This window comes from Octopus bimaculoides, chromosome 14, assembly GCF_001194135.2.
Source record: "Octopus bimaculoides isolate UCB-OBI-ISO-001 chromosome 14, ASM119413v2, whole genome shotgun sequence".
NCBI classification, from domain to species: domain Eukaryota; kingdom Metazoa; phylum Mollusca; class Cephalopoda; order Octopoda; family Octopodidae; genus Octopus; species Octopus bimaculoides.
In genome coordinates, this window is record NC_068994.1 from 54,352,685 (window position 1) to 54,359,203 (window position 6,519).

Below are 6,519 nucleotides of genomic sequence, written 5' to 3' on the forward strand. Positions count from 1 at the left end.
TTTACAGGGCTTAGAAAAACTGAAGGACCACTGAAATAAGTGTGAGAATCTGAGAGGGGTAATATGTCGAATAAAACCATAATTAACTGATCCTCCTGTATTTTCTTTTACCCAAAGCCAAGAACTTTCCAGCGCGCCCTCGTACGCACAGAGAAACCACACTAATAAAACAGAGACAAAGATACGGATAGAGACTTGGGAAACAGCTTGCTTTTACAAGTGAAGTCAGTGGAAAGCTCTGCATACCATATGCCAGAAGGTTTCAGGAGTCATCAGAGGAAATGATACACCGTTTCGAGGCCTTCTTCTCGACGGATTTACAGCGCATTGTCCTCATCCGTCTACTGATATGGGATCTCCACATATTGTGCCCGTGTCTTTTACTTGTTTCAGTCATTGGACTGTGGCCTTGCTAGGTTATCACCTTGAAGGGTTTTAATCAAAGAAAAGAACCCATGTATTTATCTTTCACAGTCCGCTACCTATTCTATCAATTTCTTTTGCTGAACTGCCAAGTTATGGGGACACAAACAAGTCAACGCCGATTGTCTAGCATTGGTGGTGTGGTGGGAGCATACACAAAGGAAAAGACACACACACACATACATATATACACTCACATACACACGGGCTTTATGCATATGTATACACAAATGGGGTTCTTTCAATTTTCGTCTTTCAAATCTATTCACAAGGCTTTGGTTAGTCTGGGGCTATAGTAGAAGACATTTGCCCAAGTAGGTATTCGGCCTCAGGTTTATTTCCGGATCATCACACCTCCAGCTAGGTTTCATCGTTCTTTCTCAGCCACATAGCTACGAACCCAAAACCACGTAAACTCATATCTAAGCAATAATACACATGTACATATTGATCGACTTACACGCATGCAGACTCTATATAGATCCACACGCGCACACACTCGCTCATGCACGCACACACGCACTCCAGCCGTGTGTGCTAGCAAAGCCCGCGAAATAAACGGTTCAAGAGAAAATCATAAAAGAAAATTATGTCGATAAACAAACACAAGCGAAATTATTTTATGTTTATTATCTTCAATAAAATTACAAGAATCTTCAGCTTTAATTGAACTACTGATGTCTGATTTCTATTGATTAAGTCAGGTCGATGCTCGAGACATCAAAGAGAGTCTCTGTTGCCACTCGATCCGCTAGAAACAGAAGGTGAAATCTCCCTCAAATCATGCCAACAGTCTTGAAAAAGCGGGATTGGTGAGAAAGACACGTTTTGAAATGTAATATTCGACTCACTATGTCTGAAACAGATGGAAAGAAAGAAGAAGAACGTGATGGCCACAACTGGAACACTTTTGGTTGTAGATAGGTCTACTCAATTTGTTCTAACCTAGGGCTAAAATAATATTATCATACTACACTAATAGCCAAATACCACCACTACTTATACGCACATACACATACACAAAATACCAGATATATTAACAACCAAAATGTCACACATACATACATAGATGCATAAACACCACACACACACGCACACACACATATAAATATGTGCATACGTGCACGTAAAATATCACACGTACTACACATAAAATGCCACATTCACACATATAAAACATACATACATAAACACCCAAACACCTCATATGTGCATATATACATACGCACCCCCCCCACACACACACACGCGCGTAAACGATTAAACACTACATATAAACATCTACAAAAGAAACCACCTTCACTTCTACCTCCTCCATCACTACCACCACAAAACGTATCAACCGATACTTGTGATCCAGGGACTGAACAACCAATAACAGCAACAGCTCCTTTCTAAGGTCACGCACAGGAATTATTCGGCACCACAATTTTTTTTATTTATTTATATAGGGTCACTCATCTCTTCTCTCTTTTACTCTTTGTCTCTCTCTCTCTCTCTCTTTCTCTTTCTTTGACTATTTGTCTCTCTTTCTCTAAGTTCTCCCTGCATCTCTGCCTCTCTTTCCTTCTTTTTTCTGTCTGCTTGTCTCCTCCGCCTCTCTATTTCTCTCGGTCTTTCATTCTGTTTATCTCTCCCTTTCTGTTTGTCTCTATCTATCTATCTGTCTCTCTATCTATCTATCTATCTATCTATCTATCTATCTATTTATCTTCTGTCTGTCTTTCGGTCTCCTTGTGTCTATCATTCCCTCTCTGTCGCTCTTTCTTTTCTCTGTCTCATTTTCTCTCTCTGTCTTCTAGTCTTTCTCCCTCCCTTTCTCTGTCTATATATACCTCTTTTAATCTCTTTCTTTCTCGTATCGATTTGCGTGGGATGCATACAAGTCATTACCATTTCTTATCGATATTTCTCGTTCTCTCGCCTCTCAATGAGTGACATTGGCCACCTCCCCACCGCCACCAACCGTGAGTCGAGTCTTCTCGAGTCTGTGCTTTGACACGATTTTTACCGATTCCAGTTCTCATTTTGTAAATCTAATCGCTTTATTTCATTCGATTTAACGAACAAACGTCGCGTAGGATTTCTTGAAGAAACGAAAGAAATGAAATGGCACGAGCATTCATTCCATCATTCTCTTCTTCTCTCAGTCATTCTATTATTCTGTTGTTCCATTTCCCCATTATTCTGTTATTCTATCATTCCATTTCCTGAGGTACTTTTTGCCTCAAAAGATTCTGGTGAAATGACGAACTCAACGAGTCATAAGCAAATTGAAGCCCGCGGGACTTTCTGAATGGCACGCCTTGCGAAAAATTACTTTGAAATGTTTTTAGTAGTACGGCTCGCCTGATACGGCCCGTTTCTCGGAAAAGGTTGCTCCAGTTTGAACTAAAGAACTGCATTTTTATCTGGGTTTATAGTTACTTAGTGCCTTCACCAACTTACGAGGGTGGGATAGCACGATCACTTCTGGAGTGTCTTTCATCGTAAGTCTACAACTAGATCAGACTGACCTGAGGCCAAACAACAGGTTTACGCAACGCAACGAAACCAGACCACTTTATAGTGATCTTTCAATTTGCTAAAAGTAGTAACTAAATCTCCCTGAAGGACACCTGATTGTCTGCAAAAAGGACATTATATAACGCAGTTGGAGATGCACTTCACCTATAACGAAACGGGTATGATAACCCCACTAGAAACGAAGTGAGTTGATCTGATATTAACAACAATAGAGTTCTGAGTTCAAATCATACCGAATTCAACCTTGCCATTATCCTTCTGGGGTCGATAAACTATGTACCAATGTTGTGAAATTACTAGAGCCAAGTTACTGTTTGTCTTCTGCTTTTTTTAAAAATCTGCCTGTGACTATCTCGTCTTTTTTCTTCCAAAATGTCATAACTTTATTTAAAGCCAGTCGGTTGTGATTTGATGGAGACTTTTGGCTGTTAGTTCTTGCATGTCGAGTGATCACGTAGAGGAGGCGCGGGCAACCTTTTTCGAAAAGCAAGATGCATAACGCATGGATCATCGCCATGCGTGTAGCACTGTCCCTCGGGCCGCAAGTTGCTTAGAAGCTCCTTCGTTTGTTCGTTTCCCGAAAACAGAAACTGTTGACGCTGTTTTCTACCACTTATATATAAACATACATATACACACAAATGTGTATCTATCAACGTAATTGTATATTTATACGTATAACCTTATTTTTGTTCCATTCTCAACCCAAACTGTCCGACGAACGGGAACGTGAAACTGTGAGTAACAGTTTTTGTGATGTCTTTGCAGTGTGTTTTATATGCATACACACACAAGTTCTCAACGATCAAGATTAAAACTGAAAGCTAGTGTTGTTTAGGCCCAGGTCAGCCCTGACCGAGTTGACATACGAACAAAGACATTCCCATCGTGGCCATTTGGTCAGATAAGGGAAGATATTTAGGACTGTATCTAATGTGTCCTTTCCTTATTTTGGGATGGTACGGACCAGTTAGCTATTTCGGGACCAGCTAGCTATTTCTAACTGGTCGAACGACAACGAAGAACAAGATTGGGCAGCCTTTTTTTTCAAAAAGACTGGGGCTTCATGAGACATAGACCTTCATCAGGCAAGCCGCACTGCTAAAAATATTCGAGGTAATTTTTCTTTATGGGTATCTGTCAGGAAATCCCGAGGGACGCAGTTTATCGATAAATGACGGAGAAGTTCCCGTGAAAACAATTGCGGCTTCGTGGTTGGCACGTACATGCTGGCATATACCACCCATACCCCACCTCTCCAGTTTTAGTCAGGAGGGAAGGGCAGTGCTCTTGTGACCCTTTACAGAGCATCAGAAACTGGTCTGGGGGAGAGAGGGAGGTACTCTCAAATGGGAAACTTAGTCTCAATGTTTACAATAGGGTGAACTCCGTTAACGGCACTCAGGGAGCCTGGTGATGTTTTTAATCTGGACGACAGATTAAGTCCAGTTTTTATCTATCTATCTATCTATCTATCTATCTATCTATCTATCTGTCTGTTTGTCAATATACACACATATATACATATATATCTATATGTTTATAATTGTTATTCGAAATGACATATACGAGAGCATCTTTCCCCTGACTTATGAACTCTTAGACGACTCATGTATGTTTATACACACAAACACACACATATATTTGTATGTATATATTATATATGTGTACATATCAGTACATGTAATTTTTTAAAGATTAATAATCGGCAGAAGTTACAGAGTGACTCATGGGCCGAGAGTTTCGTGCGTTGGCCCCTGAGTCACTCTGTAACTTGAGCCGATTATTAATAAAAAAAAACATGTACTTACTCATGTTTTGAGTTCTATTTTCCTGCTGCATCACCAAACTTACAAGTATGTATGTATGTATGTATGTATGTATGTATGTATGTGTGTTCGTGTCTGTGTATGAGAGAGAGAAAGGGAGAGAGAGAGACGAGGAGATAGTAAGATAATAGACAGAAAGATCGATAGACAGACAGATGGATACACGTTTACAACCAGACCAAATGTCAACAGGGTTCCATCATCTGATCTCATCTTGAGCACCTAAAAGTCGATGCGTGTCACTTAGAAAAATGGTGAAGCGAAACTTCACGTAGCAAGGTGAATATAGAGTGAGAGAGAAGGGGGAGGGAGAGAGAGTTAATGTGTGTGTGTGTTGAGAGAAAGAGATAGGGAGTGAAAGGTAGAAATACGTGTGAGAAAGGTGTGTATGTGAGAGAGAGACAGAAAGAGAGAATGAGTGAAATGATGGGTATACGTGAGAGAGAGATAGGGAGAAACTATGTGAGGGAGAAACTTTGTATGAGAGAGAGAGAGAGAGAGAGAGTAAAAGAATGTGTATGAGTGAAAATGTGAAGGGAAGAGGAAGGAACGCGAGCCGAACAAAATGTGTATATATTTGTGTGTGCGCGTGTGTATGTTTGTCTGCGTTCGTGTGAGAGAAAAGAGTGTATGTGTACGTGTACGTGTGTGTGTGTGTGCAAAGTACCCATGTGTGTGCGTGTGTATATGTATCACAGAAAGAGAGGATATGTGTGCATGCGTATGTAAAAGAGCCAGTGTTTATGAGTGTGAGTGCATGTGAGAGAGGAGGAAGAGAGAGAGAAAGAAAGAGAGTACATGTGTATGCAGAGCGCCAGTGTTTATGAGTGCAAGTGAGAGTGTGATAGAGTGAAAGAGAGAGAGAGGGAGGATATGTATGAGTGTATGTAAAAGAGCCAATGTTTGAGTGTGAGTGCGTATATGAGTGTAAGAGAAAGAGAAAGAGGATGTGTGTACATGTGTATGCAAGAGAGCATACATGTGTGTGTGTGTTTGCGAGAAAGAACGAGAGAGAGAGAAACGTAGAGGGGGTGGAGGATATGCATACGTGTGTATGAAAGGGAGCCAGTGTCTGAGTGTAACTGTGTTTGAGTGAGAGGGAATGTAAGTGTGAGTGTAAGTGTGTGTTTGTGTTGCATGGCGGAGAGACCGTTACCAAATTGAAAGAAAAATGTGTTCTGTTGGTTGCATAGGATCATCGTTTTAGTATATGACTATTATTTACAAAACACGATGGTGGTTCACAGAGCATCTCTCTTCCCCCCATTTTATCTTATGTATCCACTCACATAAAACAATGTCACATTCCTTTAAAACAAATTTTAAAAAATGCAGACGACCATTTATTATTCTTTTTCGAAGAATTTAATAAATGTGTGTGTGTATGTGAGACGTAAATATGTTGTGCTGTGTGTGTGTGTGTGTATGAGTTAATAGAAATGTGTACGTACGTGATGGATGTATGTATAGGTGGGTACGTACGTGAGTATGGATGTGTATATGTATGTATGTAAATGTATTTTATGTTAGTGTATGTTTGTGCATGCGTGCATGTATGCATACTTGGACACGTACGTAAGTGCATGTTAGTGTATGTACGTGCATGTGTGTACATAAGGGTACGTACGCAAGTGTGTGAATGAGCATGTGCGTGAACATGTGTGTGTATGCGTATATATATGTGTGTGTGTGTGTGTATGTATGTATGCATGGGTACATACGTGAATGTATTTATGCCAGT

The 6,519-nt window shown here is 40.3% G+C and overlaps 1 protein-coding gene and 1 long non-coding RNA gene across 3 annotated transcripts in view; one reads left to right on the forward strand and one right to left on the reverse strand.

The window, feature by feature from the left end:
- The window catches only part of LOC106867700 (uncharacterized protein ZK1073.1), a 112,460-nt gene that overhangs the window by 16,219 nt on the left and 89,722 nt on the right, over nt 1–6,519 (forward strand). The gene's annotated exons all lie outside the window — the stretch shown is intronic.
- On the reverse strand, nt 1,036–5,227 carry LOC128249393 (uncharacterized). The gene is made up of 2 exons (XR_008265503.1): nt 4,761–5,227; nt 1,036–1,279 (listed from the first exon to the last, which is right to left on the reverse strand). It is a non-coding gene; the product is annotated as an uncharacterized LOC128249393 (long non-coding RNA).